We start from the raw sequence: 23,242 nt of genomic DNA, 5'->3' as shown, positions 1-23,242 counted from the left end.
ATAGGCATCATCCTCTGCTGTACTGTACTGACACCTACACTGAGCGATCGGGGGGGAGGGGCGGAGCTACTGGGAGGAGTGCGAGCTCCTGCAGCCGGAGCTAGTGAGATGGATTCAAACACAGAGAGGGGAGAAGGCTGCTCTCCCCTCTGAACAGTAACGGGATCTGGTCGTTCTTTGCAAGCAGGAAAAAAAATTGACATGTGCTAAGCAATATTAGGACCAGGCTAAATAAATAGCGGTTTGAGTGTGCGTTTAAGAGGAAGGAGCACACCGCGGCTGCTCTAAGATCAGTAGATGGAGGATCAGTGATAGCGGCAGTGTGCAGCCTCAAACATGTCAGTCTCATGGCAGCGTGTGGAGTCATCTGTCCCCAGCCCAGCAGAGCAGCCGGCTCCGGGGCTCAGTGTGAGTCTCAGGACCTGAAGTGGAGGAGGAAACCCCTGCGCCTGCAGGTAAAGGCGGTTTAGGGGGCAGTATCTTCTGGAGCCACCGCACCAACCACTGCCTGCTTTGTTCTGCACAGGCATGGGGCTCCTAGTCCTCAGACAAAGAAGCAAATGTTCGATGTTCTCAGCAATTGGCTATATCATGGCACATACTGTATATACTGTATATGGTATCATGGTACGCATGTGTGTGCCTCTACCTTTGCCATAGTTCTCGCACACATAATTCTCTGTGTGTACTGTATTATTGTATAGTATACTACATACACATGTGTAGTATACTATACTACACATGTTAATTGATTAATATTTTTTGTTGCGACAATGTGCATGTACAACTTCTATTATGGTGTGGTGTCATGAGTTGTGTTGTTAGGTTGTTGTGAATAGCTCTTACTGTTTGTATCTATGGCTTCTATTTGCTTATTTTGTGACAATCAGGCGGAAATAAGGTATTATGGTAGTGAAGTGAATTTCTTTCAGTTGTCTTTACATGAGTTTTATCTGTAATGTGTGTGTGCAGCCAGTGCTTTGTGTAGGGGAGGCTCAGGAGACGTTGGCAGGTTCTGAGTTATTCAGGGATTCCTAGAAGGAGAACTTCTCAAGAAGCACTCAGTAAGTTAAAGCTTCTATACTCCAATTTCATCTGTCGCATGGTGGATATCTAAATAATCGAATATATCTTGCAGCACTAACTTTTGTGCAGGTTAGAGAATAAGAATATATTCTTTGTCTATAACACAGGACTTTTGTATTCAAACCAGACATAACAAACCGTATAATAAATTACATTGCTATGTAGACTTAAACAAGCTAGAGTTCCAGTTCCCATCAGAATCAAGTATATATATTGATCTAAATAATATATGTACATTATTCACTCAGTATGTAATTGTATCCATTACACAGCTATACCTTAGATAATAGTTGGAAATCACCTTTTATTGTGTCTCCATGTGTTGCTTATTATAATTTTCCTTGCATACATCTACATTTAAAGGATAGCTCTAATCTGTAAGAATCCGAACTCTGCAACCTACACAGCATATGTATTATGCCTTTCAAGTCTTTTAATAAAGTGCTTAATAGGCAACATATAGCAATGCCATCAAATGTAATGTAATTTAGCAGTGTCAGGACTAATAGTATGGGAAGTTAAACAAACAACATACCGATAGTGAGCTTTTTTTGTGTTTACTGTACAGGACGTATCTGAATGTAAAACAATACTTTAGCTGGAATTTATTCAAAAAACACTGGCCTCTATTTTGTTGCACTATCTATTCTCTGGCACAGAAAAAAGGGCATGCGAATATCATTAATTTATCAAACAGTTACATATGTAATGGCTTAAACTGTTTTCACAATTCAGTTTTTTAACCTAGTTATTTATTACATTTATTTTAACATATAGTACAGATGCAGTGTTGATGCAGTTATGGATCTGTGAAGTGATACACACTAGTGGTAACATTGAGTCTGCCATACAGAATGGTCTTTAATTGTCATGGATCTAGATTCATTGATATATCTATAATATTTAGCATTGCTGAAATGGAACAAAAAGTATGATTTGCATCATGATATATCCTGCTGCATGGCATGTATAGGGCTGTCTTATTTTAGTTATTGCTAGTAAAAATACATTAATGGATATATATAAACATTGTCTTGTCCACTACATATTACCCATAGATTCCTAAGATAAGTGTAACGAAGCGTCATTAAAACTGTATATCATTACTGTACTGATTGATCCAGATGGTAAAATATTTCTGTGTTCATATTTGCTTTGTATTCCATGTTGGAAAAAGTCATGGTGCTCAAAGCAGCATAGCATCCGCATCCCCCAGTGAATGAATGCAACCAGTGAGGTGGAACATGAGCTGAAAGTTGCACCTGTTTTCAGCTAAAAGGTTCCTGCAGGTGTGAAAGACCATAGAAGCGCAAACATCATAATTCATCATGCATCTAGATAGCAAGCTCTTTGGCATATTAACTCTGCACTCAGTATGGTTTATTTTTCTTTTTTGCACTGTTGTGGAAATGTACTTTCTTATCCATTGCTATGCCAATAAAATGTAGTCACATCGTAATGCAATTAAGTTACTTTGTATCATTTCAGCTGCACTGTGCAGACGAATCTGTGCCACCCAGAAAATGCAGAAATTAGCTTTACTATAGTGCACCACAATGCTATGCTAACTAATTGGACTTAAAACAGCCAGGAGGACAAGAGATGGTTAATTTTGCATATGACAGTCCCAATCAAATGGTAGTGCATAGTCCAGATTCAGCTCAGCAAGGCTTTTCTATGTTCTATACATTTCTAGACATCTCCTTGTAGAGCATTAATTATTCAGTGCTTATTTGTGGTCCTTCCAGTGAAACATGGTCAGTGTTCCTTTATTTATAATGCACTTTCCATTACACATTTACATACTCCACGCTGTTGAGCACTTGTCAAACTTCATCAACATGGAGTAAATGTGGCTAAACCACTCTAAACATTTGAATGTCTGTTACTGATATATATGAAAGCACAAAAGTCTGCAGCATATTAAGAAAAAATAAAATAACATAGTTTTCCTACTGATGTTATGTTTCCATGAGTGAAATTATTTGTCATTGTATGTGTCCTTCTTATCCATCTCACTGCAAACTATTGACCTCTATTATCAGCCATTAGCTTGGATATGCTGACTGCAATGACCTTTAATGATTCTATTGACAAATAGAATGTTGCGAATAACAGCAAATGCTTCTCCTATGATGTCTCCAATATGTTTAGCTCTGATAAGCTCCTGAAACTTTCAAATATATATTTGTAAATGTTGTTTGTATAACTTCTATATTCGTGTCCCTTCTAGTAATGAAGGTCAACTGGTGACATTGATTCATAAACTACTTTGATCAAAGTATAACAATGAAATCATCATCATCATCATCATCATCATCATCATTTATTTATATAGCGCCACTAATTCCGCAGCGCTGTACAGAGAACTCACTCACATCAGTCGAAAATAAAGTGCTTTCATTATAAAACTGAGTTAAATTGTTGAATTCTTCATCACCATACCTTTGTATGATGTAGCTGTGTTAGCCAAATTGTTGCTTTAAACATAAGAATAATAGATGCTTTATTATAGATTGTGCCCTCCAACAGATCTGCCCATGAACACTTTGCCTAGCAAAAGACACCATACAGCTTCTCAGTAATATAGCCTGAGTCCGAGAAACCATAAAAGAGCTTTTATCTCAGCACCCTGGTGCCCTAGGAAGACATGTAACCCTTTGTTTGAAAGAGTTTCTTGCTATAATTTGACTCGTGACAGAATAACGTAAACTTTTATATATATATTAACCACAACCTTTAACCCTAGACCTTTCATAAGCTGAAGCTCATATCTGAGGCTAAATCCTACCTGCAAACCTAGCTTAAGTTCTAATAAATTCCTGCGTCTTCATAAAGTTCTATTCTTGCCTTGCCAGGGGAAAGGGGGACAATTGATGTGAGCTTTATCATGTACCCACTAATATCTTAGAGTGCTCATTTAGACTTCTGCTTGTAGATGTAACTTGAGATGGATCTTGGATGAAGTTATGTTGTGAATCAAGAGCTTTGATTAAACTTTAAATATCTCTTGCTTTCATTTAACATTTTTCACACTTTTTGATTATTTTCCATCATCATCATTGTTTTTTTGTAAGGTGTTACAAAACTCTGCAGCCCCGTATGGTAGGCAAATCATGCTAAAACAGATCAGCCATAATAGCAAATTGTACATAAAAAAGAACAAATACATATGAGGTTGATGGAGAAGATGCAGATGTGAGACTATGGGGGGTATTTAATTGTGCGCATTGTGCCGCCTCAACATCACTGATTTCTCCTCACACCTCTATGAGTTCCGAGAAGTGTTACACCGCCGTGGAGTTCCCTCACGACCGCTCCAGAGGCACTGCGCGGCTAATTGAATTCCCCTCTAAGAGCAGAGAGGGCCCTGCTAGTGAGAGATTACAATCTAGATAATGTTTATACATGTCATTTATTTTTCAGAATGCCAATTCCAATTGGTAATTTTAGAATGATTCATAAGCCACTTTTCATAAGTACTATATGATTTCAAGTATAATGAGCTAGAAAAATGATGGCTAGAATCTGATTGGTTGCTGTCGGCTGCCCCTTTATTTTTTACAAGGTGGAAAACCTTGTACATTGTCTTCACGTTCAACAGTACATACAATGGCCTGATTTATTAAGGAAAGTAAGGCAAAAAAAGGAGTAAATTGTCTTCTGGACAAACCATGTTACAATGCAAGGGGTGAAAATTAGTTGATTATATTGCATGAAAGGAAAATACTGGCTGTTTTTTCATTTAGCACACCAATACAGGATAGCTTTATTTTTACACTAGTTGATCTAGGACATGCCCTACCCCAAATATAAATCTGTCCCCACATTTTAAATTTAGCTCACCCTACAATGCAACATGGTTTTTCCAAGGTTAAAAGTTACTCATTTTTTTTGCTTTGCTTTCCTTAATGAATCAGGCTCAATGTGTGTTCTTGTACAGAGTGATGACATTTAAGAATTTTGCGTTACTTTCAGCATTAAGAAGGCCAATTGAATTCTGATTTCAACGTCCATATGTATAAGCTCTAAGTCATCATGAAAGTTATAGATTGTCATTCTACAATTCTCATTTTCTTACATTAGTATGGCGGTTCCCAAACTGTGCGCCGCGGCTCCCAGGGGTACCGCGGCGCTGTCTCAGGGGTGCCGCGGGCCAGCCATAAAAAAATCAAACAGAAACACTTACCAATCCGCGCGGCACCGGGACCCAGCATCCTCCTCTCTCACGCAGCTGTCATATCAGTGACAGCTGCTGCGTGAGAGAGGAGGATGCTGGGTCCCGGCGCCGCGCGGATTGGTAAGTGTTTCTGTTTGATTTTTTTATAGCTGGCGCACGGCAGAGGGGTCAAAGTGAGAGAGGGACAGAGGAGAGTGACAGCGTGACAGGAGGGGACAGAGCAGAGTGACAGGAGGGGACAGAGCAGAGTGACAGCGTGACAGGAGGGGACAGAGCAGAGTGACAGGAGGGGACAGAAGAGAGTGACAGCGTGACAGGAGGGGACAGAGCAGAGTGACAGCTTGACAGGAGGGGACAGAGGAGAGTGACAGCGTGACAGGAGGAGACAGAGCAGAGAGACAGCGTGACAGGAGGGGACAGGAGAGTGACAGCGTGACAGGAGGGGACAGAGGAGAGTGACAGCGTGACAGGAGGGGGACAGAGGAGAGTGACAGGAGGGGGACAGAGGAGAGTGACAGCGTGACAGGAGGGGGACAGAGGAGAGGGACAGCGTGACAGGAGGGGGACAGAGGAGAGTGACAGGAGGGGGACAGAGGAGAGGGACAGCGTGGCAGAGGAGCTGTGACAGAGGGCAGAGGAGCTGGGACAGAGGGCAGAGGAGGGGGGCAGAGGAGCTTGGACAGCGTGACAGAGGGCAGAGGAGGGGGACAGCGTGAGAGGGCAGAGGAGGGGGACAGAGGAGAGTGACAGGAGGGGGACAGAGGAGAGGGACAGCGTGACAGGAGGGGGACAGCGTGGCAGAGGAGGGGGGCAGAGGAGCTTGGACAGCGTGACAGAGGGCAGAGGAGGGGGACAGCGTGAGAGGGCAGAGGAGGGGGACAGAGGAGAGTGACAGGAGGGGGACAGAGGAGAGGGACAGCGTGACAGGAGGGGGACAGCGTGGCAGAGGAGGGGGGCAGAGGAGCTTGGACAGCGTGACAGAGGGCAGAGGAGGGGGACAGCGTGAGAGGGCAGAGGAGGGGGACAGAGGAGAGTGACAGGAGGGGGACAGAGGAGAGGGACAGCGTGACAGGAGGGGGACAGCGTGGCAGAGGAGCTGTGACAGAGGGCAGAGGAGCTGGGACAGAGGGCAGAGGAGGGGGACAGAGGGCAGAGTAGCTGGGACAGCGTGACAGAGGGCAGAGGAGGGGGACAGCATGAGAGGGCAGAGGAGGGGGACAGCGTGACAAGAGGGGGACAGAGGAGAGTGACAGGAGGGGGACAGAGGAGAGGGACAGCGTGACAGGAGGGGGACAGCGTGGCAGAGGAGCTGTGACAGAGGGCAGAGGAGCTGGGACAGAGGGCAGAGGAGCTGGGACAGAGGGCAGAGGAGCTGGGGCAGAGGAGCGGGGACAGCGTGACAGGAGGGAGACAGCATGACAGAGGGCAGAGGAGGGGGACAGTGGGCAGAGGAGGAGGACAGCATGAGAGGGGCAGTGGAGGGGGACATCATGACAGGAGGGAGACAGCGTGACAGAGGGCAGAGGAGGGGGGACAGCGTGACAGAGGGCAGAGGAAGGGTGACAGAGGGCAGAGGGGGCAGCGTGAGAGAGGGCAGAGTGTCTGGATGCAGAGGGGGCATTTTTGCATACAACTAAATAAGCATTTCTGTCCTGACCTAAATACTTATTACAATTTTTTGACCCAACTACTTCTAAAACAGGACTGCTCGGTAATTATTTTGGAGGGGTGCCTTAAAAAAATTATGGAGACTCTAAGGGTGCCGCGAAGTGCAAAAGTTTGGGAACCACTGCATTAGTAAATGAATCAACATATATAAGTATAATAATTAACTAGTAACTGGCGCTTGAAGCCTTCAACCTTCAACAGGACCAATAGCTCTGAGGAAACAATCATCTGTAGGGGCAGATTCAGATCCTGTGCACTATAACCGTTAATATGGTAATTTTAACTCAGATTTCTGTTCGCGACTCCCTGAGCCATGATCAAAAATCAGCGTTGAAATTACCGTACTAACGGTAACAATGCGCACTATTACCGTATTAACAGTAATAGTCCTCGGGTCGCGTTACTCTTGAGAGTAACACGGTCAATTGAACTGCCCCTTAGAGTCCTCACTTTTATTGGAGTCCTTATTCATATAAATAAAAAACCCTCCCTTGAATCCGTGTGACTGCTGTCCTTATCTCCTGTTTGCTCAGGATTTTTCTATAGAGCCATATGTTCGCATGAAATGGTTACAAAGCATAAATGTTAGGCGGGGAAAAGCAAACAAGATGTATTATTCTCTGTACAGTATGTACAGTATTCATAGCCGAAGTCTATCTGCTGACTGTACTTTGGAACCATAATAAAGACTTATAGTGCATGTAAGTGGAATGTATTATTTTATGAACTTTATAATGCACTAAGTAACTCAGTCTTTTTATATGTAACATGGGCCATGGGTATAGAACATACTGATTGGAATAACATGTATCAGACAGAGAAAGTTTCCTGGCTTTAATGTTGATTTGGGATTCTGTTCTCTCTTCATTTTTTTAAGATGAAAAAGTGTATTTTGCTTTCTTTCAGAAATACACCTTGTCACATGGCTATGGTTAATATACTGTAAGTAAACCTTTGTTCCGTGTCTTTCTCCATTAAGTCCAGATGAAGGGGAAGTAGTGGACGTAATACCAGTCTTTTCACTAAAAAAGTAGAGATTGCAACACACTTGACTTTCACAACAGTGTAACCGTTGTCTTATTTTTTTCTGGTTGTTGCACTTAATGTAACAGTGGAAATCATTATCATACAGGACATGCTTGTGTTGTAGCTTGGGGTAATGCATGTTTATGGTGAGTCACACTGATTGAATAAGTCTAGATGAAGAAATGAATCGGCTACAGTTTATACTACTCAGCATCTCCAAATTGAATCATTACATGGAAATGTATCTACTGACTTAAGGCATGTTTTTAATAGAAATATATACCTTATTTAAATAGTATGTTTGTTTTATTTATTTTTTTACTTAGAGGGACATATTTCTGAGCGCTTACTCTTTCTAAGAATAGTATATGTTAGTTAGTATTAGAGATGAGTAATATTTTAAAATTTGCTGCTCTAAGTATTTGCCTCCCTGCATAATTGTACATGTTTCGCTGGCAGGAATTGGTCATTAAGGACCTCATTTAGAGTCGGACGCAAAGTCCGTGTAAGGAGTGTAGAAGTGGGAGTGTGCCGCAGCTTGGTAGCGTGTTGCAAGTTGCAAGCAAATCCCAGTTGCGTCTCACTCGTAATACCCTATCGAACTGCAAGCAGTTCCTGCAGCTAGCTAACCACTTCCGCCACCTAATTCCTGCCACATAGCTTTAGCCCTGTTTTGACGTGTGTTGCGTCTGCGCCTCACTGCGACTAGGATGTATTTACATGGTCACGCCTTCACAATTCCGCATTCTTCCCATTCTCTAGTAGTGAGTCGCAAGTGTTAATTGCGTCTAAGATGCAGGCGGATTTGGAGCTTTCTGCACATGCCGGGTAGTGTTTTTTGGTTAGATGCGCCTAAATCGGACTTTGCGTCCGACTCTAAATGAGGTCCTTAGTGTCCTGCCTCAACCACATCATATAGTAGAGAGAATTGACCATTGCTGTTCTAGATCTATTCATAAACTAAAATAAATTATACAATTAGAATTTACTACGGTGTGGAATGACAATGCGCGGAACATCAAAGCAAAAGTGAAACTCAATTATTATATCATTGGAAATGTCCACTTCTGTCAAATGGTTTATTCTGCCAAAAAAATGATTTCTTTGAAATGATATGTATGTAGATCTGCAGAGTGTATTCAGGTTAGTGATATAGTTTGTTAAAGATGTATATATAGCAAGCTAAAGGCCAGAAAACATTCTTCTATTTAATCTATATGCTGGAGCTGGTGAAAACCCATAAAAGAGCAAATATGCCAAAAATGACAGTTCTTCCAAATGACAATAATTTGTGCAAAACATGCAGGCAGGTATAGCTTTTCCTTTTGCATAAATGCGCTTATTTGTCCACCTGGTGCATCGGTACATGTCCACATCCCAGTTTTGGGAACTGGAAAATACATAAGTGCCTGTTTTTGTGGGATTGTCTGTTAGACTGGAAATGTTGCATGGTGGGAAGAGTGAAAATGTCACTTCAATGTCCTACCTACATCCCTTTAACTAATTTAAATTGTCCTGATTAACTACTCGATTAATCTCATTTACAGTATATTTTACATTAATCATGAGACTGACGGGATATCAGGACTGTATAGGATTATGTGCCAATTTTGTGTATTTGAACGGTCTATTGTTACAAATACTTTTTCCCATATAAAATGAAACTGGAAGTTGAATAAGACCAAAATAAAGTATGAATGAATTGTGATTAGCCTACATAAGGAATGCTCACCACAATCTGACATCTCTACCCTTTAATCTCAATAAAATTAAAAGCTTTTACACGTGGATTTATGCTGTAATGGTGTTAGTAGCATTTATTGCCAGTCACCTACATAGGGGAGGGACGAGGTGAAGGTTACTGTTTGTTTTTTTTTATTTCTTGGATTTTGTCATATGCCTTTGGTGACGCAAAAAATGGTAGTCCTGCTGCTGGTTGCACCTTGCATGGACTCTTTAGACCATAGAAGGTAGGGAAATTTCATATTTTTATTTATTTTATTTATAAATAAATAAGATATATAAGACCTCATTTACAGAAATAAATACAGTGATGCCGTTGGCTGTTATAATTTACTGTGCTGCCTTGTCAGCTGTTATGGCCATTAGCAAGCTCTTAAACTCACCACACAATAAGCACGTCTCTTTAAGTGTCAAAGAAGATACTGTCCTGTGATAAATGGAACAGGTGATGGTTAGGAATAAGGTTAGTGACAAACTGTTTCAAAGTGCTGCTGCTTCCTGAGATAAGACAGTATAGGGTCTTGTACATACAAGCAGCTTTCATGCCTTCAAGGTACATTCTGACTAAACTATGCTCACAATGTTGGAGTGTACTGTGGCCTTATTGTTTATAGAGATCAATACCTGTTCTAAGTATAAGTGCAATTATCATATGGGGGAAAGCAGTTTAGGCAGAATGAAAACCGCTCATGTGGACAATCCCTGCTTCTAATAAGTTATTTATTGAGAATAATGACTGTATATTTTATAATAAAGCTGTATGTTTGATGACTGATTACCTGGGGCTTGTCTTAGTATTTAACACCAGAGACCATGGGCGTGATTCATTAAGGATCTTAAATGAAGAGGTATCTTATTTCAGTCTCCTGGACAAAACCATGTTACAATGCAAGGGGTGCAAACTAGTTTTCTGTTTTGCACATAAGTTAAATACTGACTGTTTTTTCATGTAGCACACAAATACTTGATAGCTTATTTGTACATTGAAATTTAAAGTTGATATTTGTGTGCTACATGAAAAAACACCCCTTGCATTGTCACATGGTTTTGTCCAGGAGAATGAAATAAGATACCTCTTCATTTAAGATCCTTAATGAATCAGGCCCCATGTTTTTAATGTGTTAAGCAGAACTTCAATTGATGATTGTAACATGCATATAAATAAAACCACATTCATAAATCCAACTTGCTTTTTTTCTTTGAGGTCTATTTAATGTTTTAGCATTTACAGCATTTCTTCCATTGTATGTGATGAAAAGTGTTTAGTGTTAGAAAACACATGTACGCCCAAACGCAATCAGCATCGCAAGTGGGTATGGGATCTGTGGAAACAATGGCTTCCATCTGCCCTATATTCATGCATCATAATGATGTTAAAAACAGAAGCATTAAATCCGCTGGTGCAATGCATGAGATTGATGAAAGTGGCTATGAGGCCTTAAGCAGAAGCAAATATATGGTTGCAGCATATTTTCATAATTGAATAACTTCTAGTACAATGTATGTGATGACAAAAACAGATTTGTATTAACCATTGGCATTCATTGTTTTAAATAATTTAGTGTTTTAATTAAATGTATAGTTCATCATATATACTTGTGAATATTCCAAGATGATATTTCAAGTCAGTGGGGTGAGCATTGGTTCGGACAGATACAATGTAAATTGCATTACCCAGAAATCTATTTTCATTTTGTAGTGTCTTATTCTCATATTGTCCCAATGAAGGTACTTTGGAAAGGTCTCTAACTCTTATCATTGTTTTAGTGATTCAGGTCAGGAATAACTTATGTTTGGTGTTTAATTTTTCTTTAAAACACCTACATACTTATTAGTAGAATAGTTAATACATTTTTAAGTCAAACTTTACCATAGGAGCTTGATGACTTGTATCTGGGATAATTTGCCTCCTACACTTAAGTCTAAGAATAATATAAGTGTCGGAGGAATAATGTAAGTTTTATTCAGCTCCAAATCCACCAAGGCGACTTCTGATATACATAATAATTTTACTGTAGGGTTTCCTAATATTATACTTGTTTTTCTAAATGAGCACTGCAGTGATGACATCAGAACTCGCCAATTATAAGCTATGACATCAGAATACATAATTTATACAGATATTATTTACAGTATTGGATATACTAACATCAGTTTTGGATTACCATGTAGTTATTAAATGATAGTCTTGACAGGCATTCTTAATTGTGGTTGGCAAACACTTATTTAGTGTATTCACTTCCTTATGTTTAATTACCAGTTGGGATGCACACAGCAAGCATGGTCATTTTGCAAAGGAAACCTTGTGAAGTTCATGACCCATTTCTGGACTTAATAGGATTAGAGAAGTGGTGAAGGTGGTTGGTGTGAGAGAATTTCTGAAGCCATTAGGAGAATGTAGTTCACACTGCTTTAAATTGCTCCTGATATAGATTGTGACAACTTGGGAATTCTTGGTTGGCTTATTTCCTGGGCAGTTTGTATAGTGGATTTAATTCAAGCACTTGATAAGTTAAGATGTGTTTAATGTACCATTGGTAAAAGCAATTGGCTATAAAACCCTCTAGCTAATTGAAGATTTATTTGTGAATGTTGTTTACTTAACTGAAAGATATTACATGATTTTGTTTTATTTTACTTTGTTTGTATCATGCATTATATAGACTTTTTGTGAATCTAGGTATCCTTCCTGTAATAGACTATCCTTTCACATGCAGAGATTTTCTGTCTGCAGCGATTTTCAAGTGTTGACCCATTAAATATTAGCATCATCTTTTGTTCTATAGTGCTTACATATTACTTGGTGATGGGAAATAACCAGTTATGAGGGATGAGTACGTTGAGTAGAGAGGGCCCAGCAGTCACAATCTTATAATCTAGATCAGACACAATCAAGTTCGATTGGGGACATTTTACATTATGTTCATTGTAATGCAGCTCTGAGCTGCTTTTCATTGACTAATACAAAAGATTAGTACACTGATGAAATACAATTACTGATTATAAAGCATTTCAGGACCATTGTATTAATATATGTAGTTTTGTATTTGTGGTCCCTTTAGCTTTGCAAGTACACTTGTGTTAGACCAGTTTTCTCATCCACAGATAACCCTTTAAAGTATCAAAAACTTTAACATTTAACATTGGAGGGGCCAACACTCTTTTCTAACTACAGAAATGTCAGCTTGGTCTGTGCAGAACAATTTGTCTTCTTCATACTTTGCCGATTGAGATAGAAACACATGATCACAAGGTAAATAAATAAGTAGGCTTTTAACTCCAGCTTCCATACTGCTTGATCAATTTTCCAGGTTACAGCTCCTCGTGAATTTTGAAAAAGGGCTGGAGTTTGCCATGATTATGCTGAATGGTCTGCACCCCCTGTTTACAGGGAAGAGACTTTAGCAGCATTATGTTCTAAACTAGCAAGAAGGATGTAGTTCTATTACATAGAGCAATAAGCAATTCATAAGTACCTGTAGGTGTTCTAATAAATTTGAATTTATTAGTGGCACACAGTAAATTGAAGATCAGTTCTATCTGATAGCACTGGCATGTTATAAAATGTGAATTGTAATAGCAGGTGTCGAGTCTGTACATATATGTGTGCATTCTAGCAAAACAATTGATTTTAGACATATTCTGTTAAGAGAGGTTCCCTGCTTACTGAACGACTCTTGGTCAAATGCATAATAGCACAGCTTATAGGATGGGTCAGAATACATTGGGAAACTTATTTTCGTTGCATGAATGTCCTCACACCATTGTGTGTCCCTCCACAGTTTGCCCCATCCATGTTATCTTTGGCCTTTCTTTGTTTCTTGTTTTTATACCTCTTGTAAGGCAGAGCTACCACAATTGCAACAGTTGTTACCATGACGGTGTTAATGTGCCTTCAGGATATACATGGGTCTTATCGCAGCTACTGTAGAGTAAACAGCTTTTGGCTGGGAAGCACAGCTTGTATCATCCAAAGTTAGCTATTAGAACTATGTTTCCTCCGTTGCCCTGAACTCCTGCTTCCAATTGGATTTCATCACTTGCAATGAAAACAACTCTGTAAGCCACAAACTGTGCTGGCTGGATTTAATATTAGTATCCTGGGATGAGTGATGGTTTTCAGCTAGGCAGCATAGTCTCGAAATTTTGTGCTTTTTATACTGGTCCTCAGACTGGGTTCAGCTTTGCACACTAGCCTACATGTAGGGCTCTGTAATGCACATTGGCCATCACATTAGGCTCAGGTTGTATACTGGCCACAAGATTAAGCTCATCTTTGTATACAAACAAGAAATCGGTCAGACAGGTGAGTAAAGCATCTAAATTGGAGTGTGCTTTTTATACTGGTCACCAGATTGAGTTCAGCTTAAAACAATAGCCGCCAGGTTGGTCTTTGCATTGCACACTAGCCATCAGATTGGGTTCAGGTTGCATACTGGTCGCCACATTCAGCACATTTTGGCCCACTAGGCGATAGATTGAGCTCAGATTGATATACTATTCCCCAGAACAAATGCTAGGAATCAAAGTGTGATCTTGTAAAGCGCTCACAGGGTGCTATGTGCCATGAGCTTCTACTTATGCCTTTGCGCACCTCTGCTAACTTTTCTTACCGGATTCAACTTTGAATACTACATACCAAATTGTGCTCAGGTTTGTATACTAGCAACCTGGCCAGATTCTGCCTTCTGTACTTTTTACCATATTGGGCTCAGCGATTACATTATGCTCAGCTTGATTATAGCAGGCCCCAGAATTACAGCCTGAGATCTAATAAAGTGTGCATGTGCACAGGAAAGAAGGGTACAGGCCCATTATTCGCACTGATGCAAAGCTCCAATATTTGTGAACAGGCCACATTGATCCCAATGAGGGAAGTACAACTTAGTGTGCAATTGACATGGCTGAAACTCATAACTGCCTGTTTGACTGCATACTGGTCTGTGAAAAAAAACAAGTGTTTAAGAGAGGCCATTACAATTTTCTTCCAGGATCCACGAGTATCTATGCCACTATCAGTAGTATTACTCATTTCTGTGTAAAGAACAGTGTTAGAGCTGGTGTGACAACTGAAATTCCCATTGTGTCATCTTGCCAGCTGTTGTTGCAAGGCAGTAGCATTCTAAGTGTATTGGATCTTTTCATCATCACTCATGGCCTTCCCTTGACTTTGCAGCTGTTGCTTGTCTTTCATCATTCAACTTTCAGTATACACACATAACAGTTATCTGTAATGAAAGAATTCCCAAGTGTTCTCGTCAACCTATATATTATATTGCAAATGCATCATTTTTTCCCCATTAAAATAATACCTTTTATGCATATATAAAAAGACATTTCCTTATAAGGATTACATAGTTGCCAGCTAGGCCTAATTTTCAGGGACATTCCCAGGTTTTGAATATGTATCCCTGGAAATTACCATGTTATTCAATTGTGATCAACTGCACAGTACTATTTCTCTTATATTGCATAATGGATTCAGTTCCAGATATCTATTCTTAATTCCTCAGTTTTTGTAAGTAAATATTTATTTGAAAAACAACATTTAAAATGTAAAAAATGACATTCTATCCAAGTTCAGTACGCATTCTAGAATAGCGCATGACAGGCTTAGCTGCAACGACTCAGCAGTAGAGTTTCCCTGGAAATAATTTTAAATGTTGGCAGCTATGAAGTTAGATGTTCTCCAATTATTGATGTTTACAGTGAAACAGAAACACAAAAAAATCAGCTAGTTTCCAGGAGGCATGTTGACAGGATTGCTTCCAGTAGAGTTAGGAGTGTCAGCTTGCAATCTCAGGAAGCTGTCATGATGATCTGGTTGTCATGAGTTTGAAGCAAAAGGGTGCCAGTAATTTTAAAATGCTTTGCTTTAAATTTTTTTGTAGCTTGTGTGAGGGAGGGTTGATTTCAAGATTGTGTGCTTCAGAAACCCATGTTGTTGCATTTTCACTGTGTTAGGGCTGTAAACAAACAGCATTTGTACACTACTAACCTTGCCTCTAACAATACCAGAGTGTACTACATTCTCCCTACAGTATAGTTACTCTGCTACATCCCTTAGCATAGCAGGTTCTCTCCTGCAGTCAGCTATGGACAGCCTGGTAGATTTTGGAGGCCTTATATGTGCACCCCTGATTCCTCCAAATCCTGTATGTTTACTAACAGTTCTTGTAATGGTGATCTGAAATTTCCCACTGGGTGTTGCTATATTGCCATGAAACCCGGGGCACGCTATCAAATTTAGCACCCAGGCAAACCTACTGGGTGTGTGTCCAATGATTGGGCAGTCACAGCTGCTGTCATAGTGCATTATTAACATTGACGTCTTGTTATTGGCCATTACTGCTAACATATTACTACTGTTGGAGGAAGTGGCTTCCATTAGTAAAATGTTAGTCACCAATATTACTAATTAAATCCGTGCAGTAGTAATTGTGTCCAGCATTATGTCATCAGTAACACATCAGTAATATGTCAACAGTAGTGCCCATTAATAAACCAACAGAAATATGGGTATTCAGTAATATGGCAGCAGTAACAATAATTCCCAATAATAAGTCCCCAGTAATACAAGTGCCCAATGTGTCTGCAGTAATCGTAGTAATAGTGCCCAGTAAATAATCAGTAGTTATAGTAGTGCCCTGTAATGACAGCTGTAATAATGTCCAAATATATGTCAGCGTTAACAGTAATAAGTTACCAGGTAGTATAATGCCCAGTAAGATGGGCTTCGCTACTCACTACACTGTCACCGCTGACTCTGTCACCTGCTTAAACATAAAGGGAAAAGAAAAAGAATGTGTATATGGGGCACTCCAGAAACCAATTTAATAAAACATATATCAAACTTCATTGGTATGCATTAAAATATTTTATTGTGTCATTTATGAACAAAATTAGCAAAATATTATAACATGAATATGGAAATGAAATCCAGAGAAAGAGACTGATAAAACTAGCAGACGTGCACTGCTAGAACATGCCACACGGCCCTATAATGTATATTTTTCTATTGGTGTAATTAAGCACGTATAACTTATTTACCAATTATTTCTATTGCCTCAATTTTACGGGCAATATGTTATCTCCACTTTTAAGATAGAAAACTCTGTCCCAACCTTGAATGTAATAAGATTTGCAAAGAATATAAAAATATACGTTTAGACCAAGTAAGATAAAGTGAATAGGGTATTTGAATCAATGATATTGACCCTCTTATCACACTTTTACAGGTATATTGTTATACAATAGCTCTGATAGATGCACCCTTACCATTATAGATGAATGCAATCTATTATAAATAGGCACAGTCTGTTAGGAGAGTTCACTCTTAAATTAGTTCTCTCCTGATTTGTTCCGTGCAATGGACTTTCATATGCTAAACCTGTTCCCCTTCACTTCTATTAAGAGAACTTCTATATAGAACTTATACACGGAAATCTCACTTTTTAAATAGAATTCTATTTCTCCCCCTGACTGCTTCCTTCATTTATACACCCTATATTCATGAATGCATATTGTTGATATAGAGAGCCGGCGGCGCGTGTATAGCCGGCGGGCGTTTTGCTAATAATGGCTTTGTCAAGGAGAGAACTAATGTAAGCGTGAATATTTCACTAATTTTGTTCATAAATGACAAAATAAAGTATTATTTTAATGCCTTCCAATAAAGTTTGATATATTGTTTATTAAATTTGTTTCTGGAGTGCCCCATATACACTTTATTTTTCTTTTCCCTTTATGTTTACTGATGACTATGTGTGGGTGCACCACTCCTAGGTTGATTGATATGATAATGGTGATATAAAACTCCTTGATAAAGGATAAAACCAATCTTCTAGATGTGGATCCACCTAGTGCGGTATATATTTCTTCTGTCACATGCTTCTCTGCCCAATCTGTTGTACTCACAATACTGCCCCAGAGGCCCTGCATCCCACATCCCTCATGCAATGGGAAGGATTTGCCACTGTTCAGCCAGTTAGAAGCTGGTAGCACATTGCTCACGTAATTCAATTTCCACTGGCTTTCTGTATTTTATCTAGGGGGCAGCATAGTTTTTCCAAAGACATTCCCTTTCTCTTAAAGCGCAAGGGTATTAACATTATTATTGTTTATATAGAACCATCATTTTTACATAGCGCTTTGCTGAGAATATTTAATCATACACATTAGTTCCTGCCCCAAATAGCTCATAGTCTATAGCCTTTACCACACATCAACACACTAAGTATGTTTTTGGTATGTTGGTTGCAATGACCGGCCTGGGTGCTGATCGAATGATGAAGTTGGACTAAAACTCTGAAGGAACTGTATTTATCAATTGCAGAGGGGAACAGTCTATTGCTGTAGCAGTCCTGTACAATTGTATTATTATACTGACAGTAGAATTGCACTTCCAGAAGTGCTTGTTTAGTTACCTCTAGAGGACCTTTTGACCCCTTGTACAGTAAATGTGTTTCACCATTGAAAATATTGGTTTAAGCATTATTTGAAGTGTTTAGTTATTTTTTCAAAGAGTAATGGTTAGGTGTTAATATTTTGGAACTTCAGAAATCTACGAATAGTATCTGATACTTTGACTTAAGTGTGGTTTAGCAGAGATGTGTAACAGTGGAACTTAAAAGGGGGAACTTAAAAATCACATACGATGTAGATATTTTTGAGGCTTAATAAATGTTTGAAATGAGCATTCGTATTATCGCAGGCGTATTATCAAACCCCACCACCACTTTGTACTTCAATAAAGAGACATTACATTGAGTGGCCTAAATAAATTGGCTAGTGTTGGAATATACACTAACCTATACAATATAGTGTATAGGTTGATGGTCTTTTGTAGTTGTTTCAAATATTTTGCATTATAGGTCTTAAAGAAGCACTTCCAGGTAAACAGAAAAGCTTATCCTTCCCCTTATCAAATACTTTATTTCATGGGAAACACTTTCTTTCTGGGGCTCCTCCATTTCTGTGAAACGTGACCTGGCTAATTTGGTTAGTTAAAAGTGTCAGTCAGCTGAATATGTCTGCCATGCCACCCCTACAGACCATAGGAATCTGCAAGCACTCTGCTTGCAGCTTCCTAATGATTGCTGATCCCAATGCTTCGCACAGTCACGCCCCCACAGGCTGTGTTAACAGCACCAACTCTAGTCGTTGCTGGATAATAGCAACTCTGGACAAAAACTGTTTGCATTTTCTGTCTTGGATCCTCGAACATGTGCACACACACGTGCTCATCCTATATCTCTCCTTTCATTATTCTTTACCCTTTTATCTCTTATTATTTAAACCAACTCAGACTGCAAGATAGGGCTGGTTTAAGGTCTCTTGTCCTGATAAGTTGGCTCCCGGTTCCTCCAGTGTGTTTCTGAGAATTCTGCTCCATTACTTTCTAGTAATCTGCTTCAGTGTGTGTTCCTTGGTTTTCCAACGACTCCAGTGTGTTCCTGAGTATTCCGTTAACATCAGTGTGTTCCTGGTTATTTCAACAATGCCAGTTTATACTGTCAGAGCTGTCAGAGGTCACTCTGGAACTTCAGATTCAAACAGCAGACGGATTTTGCTGTACATGTAATGGAGACACAGAGTCAAACTAAGGGTAGCAGCTATACCCATACCTCATTGTGAATGTCCCTGATGAAAACCCACCCTTTGCTAGACTCCATTACTGGTAGAGTCCAATCGGATTGACTGTTTGAATCCTAAAGTTCCTGTGTGATCCCTGACAAGGAAAATGAGCAGCTCAATTACATTTTTAACATTTCACTGGGAATGAACCTTTAATCTTACTTTAGGTTACTTACAATCAAGACAGTGTCTTGTGTAATGGATAATTTAAATTTGGCACTAACGATAAAGGTCACCAGCAATTAATGTAGATAATGCAATGAAAGAGATTAGACATCATGTTGATGACTAAAACATGCAGTTCAGTCTAAAGTTTTAATATATTACCACTAAACCAATGTGTGTGCATCTAACTATCCATTGAAATGGGAAATTACAATTGTAGAAAGAAACATTGTACTCTACGTTTCCTTTGTAATTTTTAAACCTATGAATGTAATTTACCATATACGTATTTAATAGCATTTTTTAGTGAATAACTGTACTGTATTTCAATAATTTACTATGAATTTAACTACACCATAACTCACCACAGTAGAACTTGTTAGGGAGCCAGGCCCTTTTTACATTGTTGCAACAATGTTACAGCTCTCTGGCATTAGCTTATAATACTGTAGAGTGACTTAGACAGCGGTGGGCAACAATCTTATTAGAACAGAGCAGCTGACTTCCACATCATGTGACCTCCTCAGCACAGTGCATGGAGCTCACATGGCATACCTGGGCACTGGGCACTCCCATCTTTCTTCTTTGAAGGCTGGAGGGCATCTTCTGCAGCTCTCCATTTACTTCATGTTGCCCCTCACTGGGCTTTAAATTAAATAAAGATAAAGATGCCCATTTACAGAAAGATCTAGCTGGAAGGCGATATTGCAGAGCAGCCATATCTATGTTACAATTGGCCATGCATATGGGTAGTTCATCCAACCAGCTGTTGATAGGAAACATGGAAAATAAGTAAAACTTTTTTTCATTGTCATCACATTGAACTCAAACTACTTTTTCAGTTTTGGGTAGAGTTATCCTTAAAGTCAGCAGAAAAAACTAATAAATGAATGTTAATAAGAATCGAATTCAGTTCCCCCCAGAATAACGCTGCGCTAAGTGTATTACCATTGATATGGTAATTTTAACACAGATTTCTGCTCGCGACTCTGAGCCGCAAGAAAAAAGCCGGCGTTGAAATTACCATATTAATGGTAATTATGCGCACTGTTAACATAATATTGGTAATACTGCTGTTATGTGCGTTTTGTCGCTATCCAAAAACGATTGTCGAATCTCGATTTGTGTTTCCAACGCACAAATATTTATTCTCAAAAAGTAGCAGAATATGTTCAAGCGAAATAATAATAAGTACAGCCGTTACTTATCGCAGGCGCTCTGGATCCAGTGTACAGTCATTCAGGTCTGAAGTCTGTTGTCAAGGTGACTGAACACTACATGAGAGCTAATGCTTATATGCAAACAGAGATACAGTGAAACAATGCAGATGGTATAGCTTGCTTCTATTGGTCCAGGCATCAGCAGGGTCCAGGGGGTTACACATCATAGGCTGATTCAATCTAAGGAATCCAAAGGTGGGGGTCTCCAGGGGATGAGCTTTGTTCTTCCCGCCAAACTGCTCTGTTCTTCCCGCCACACTCCAATTACAATTAGTCCATTTGCATTTGACAGTTAATATCATATTAAAGGTTTATTCCCCAACATCAATAACTAGAGTATGCAATGTGCGATCTCTTCGCCGAATGCACCGAACAGCTGCTGATGTAAAGGGGATTAATATGATATTAGACATGACACATTTCTTTTAACCTGAACCATATGTATCACTAATATGCATATAACTTATAATATTACACATAAACACTACTATATTTCGACATAAATAACTATGTGTTGCAACTACCATTAATGTGTACTATTTTACAAATGTGTGTGTTGGTGCGAATGTATGTAAAAGCGTAAATACTGTTGTTGCCACGTGTTGCGGCTGCGTACGCCCTTCCACGCCGTAGCGTGCCATACGCATCTTTTCAGACAAAGACAACCAAGTTTGCTCGATTTTAATTGAAATTACTTTATTCAATTTGCTGACTTCGACACTGTGCAGGCCGCATTCATTTTTATGGTAACACGGCCAATTAAATTTTCGCCTTAGTGTCATTATTAATTGGAGGACATGGATTGAAACAAAAATTATATATTTAATAATTCTAAAGAATGTGTGTGTGTGTGTGTGTAACTCCCATAAATTGGAAGTCCACTACAATATGTTGGCTTAGAGCCGATTTTAACTTTTTTTTATTTTTTTTTAAAACCGCAGCTGTATGAAAGGGCAAAGTGATAGAAAACCACTGGAAAATCTTCCTTTTCAAAAGCAAGACTTTACAAATTGCCACTCCGATAGCAGTGAAAAGAATACAGAGGGTGAGATGTATCAAACAGTGGCACACAAGTGTGCAGTATAAATGTTGCCCCCCATTCTGAAATCAACTGTTACTACTGTAATAATTAATTATTGCCCACATTAGATGTTGCCCCCTTCATTTCATTATAAAATAATATTGCCCCCTTAATTTTATTATAAAATAATATTGCCTCCTTCATTTCACTAAAATAATTTTGCCCCATAAGTTTATAAATAAATTTTGCACCGCTCGGCGGTTTCAAAACCGCCTAAAAAACTTAAGTACTGAGCATTTTCAGAGGGGTTCCTTCCCATGCATGACCAAACCCATCATGTAAAAGGACTTAAATTCTGCATTAGCTTAGAGCTTGCGGAAAATGGATCTCGTGTTATACTGAGATAAGAAGTCCTCATGCATAGTGCACTGTTTAATATAAAATGAAAACGCCACAAGAAATGGCAGCTCGGAGAACAGGGGACTCGCAGCTCATTTTTAATTTATTTTAATTTTAAACAGTACGCAGTTCATGGAGACTTTTGTGTGTGAAGTGTATTACATTATTCAGAGAGCATCTGCAAATCTCCTAACGGGTCCCATTATAACAATAGGCTGAGATCTAATCTCCACCAGACACTACAAGCAATGTAATAAAAAAGCTGCGCACACACAAATATGACATACATAATACAAACAGACCTGATGTTCCCTCACTCTTACGATTTATTTAAACCATAAATAAGGCTAAACTGAGCAGTATTTTACAAATAACAGAACATTTTATTTATTTGAAAGTGTTGGTATTAATGGTAGGAGGTAAAACTTTGTACCAGTTACATTTGTGCACACTGCGCTTCCTAATTATTTTTCCATCTCTGCACATCAAGGCTCACTATTACTTAATATGCAAAGCGTTTTGCGATGTGTTTCATACATGCTGTTGAACTAAACCTCCTTATTTGTAGATTTTACAATGATATAATTATATATTGTTTATCTTGTATGATTTTACTGTTCTATTATTGGAATTAGTGTCCCTATGGTTGCATACCTGCCAACAGTCTTGCATTTTTTGTGATTTTTCTTTCTTAAACTCTAGTTTGTTTCACCAACTGTTGGAAACCTGACAGTTTTGTCTATGGCCTAGCAACCTCTTCTGCCACCTGAGGTAGATCTTGTACACTGCATTCACCCCTCTATCCTCATACTGCTCTTGTTACTGACCGCTCAATGCAGGGCTTCCAGTTCTACCTTCAATTAAAACAAACAAGTAATAAAATCCCCGCCCCCCTTTTTCCTTTCCTCTTGTCTCCTGATCCTTCCCCTTGCTCTATCCGGCACTGCTTTTGCCACACAATTAGTTTAGTTCTAAACGGACTTCTCCCAGGATTGTTCTCTGTATATTTGTGTAATACGATTATACTGCTGATTTCAACTTATCTGTAATGTAACTGATGTATGTACTTGGAAGCCTGGGATTTTGTCCCTTTTCTTT

At 39.3% G+C, this 23,242-nt stretch overlaps 1 protein-coding gene across 2 annotated transcripts in view; it reads left to right on the top strand.

Moving 5' to 3' along the window:
• The window catches only part of ST6GAL2 (ST6 beta-galactoside alpha-2,6-sialyltransferase 2), a 262,639-nt gene that overhangs the window by 141,219 nt on the left and 98,178 nt on the right, over positions 1 to 23,242 (top strand). Inside the window, exon 1 of one of the 2 annotated variants that reach the window (XM_075200246.1) lies at positions 81 to 455. The exons of the other annotated variant lie outside the window; for it this stretch is intronic. The gene's annotated coding sequence lies outside the window, so the exon portion shown is untranslated. Of the gene's footprint in view, positions 1 to 80; positions 456 to 23,242 lie in introns of those variants that run through there. 2 annotated transcript variants of the gene reach the window in all.

Source organism: Mixophyes fleayi, chromosome 2 (genome assembly GCF_038048845.1).
Source record: "Mixophyes fleayi isolate aMixFle1 chromosome 2, aMixFle1.hap1, whole genome shotgun sequence".
Taxonomy (NCBI): Eukaryota; Metazoa; Chordata; class Amphibia; order Anura; family Limnodynastidae; genus Mixophyes; species Mixophyes fleayi.
The sequence above is the reverse complement of the archived record's forward strand: the minus strand, read 5'-3'. Positions and strand labels throughout refer to the sequence as shown.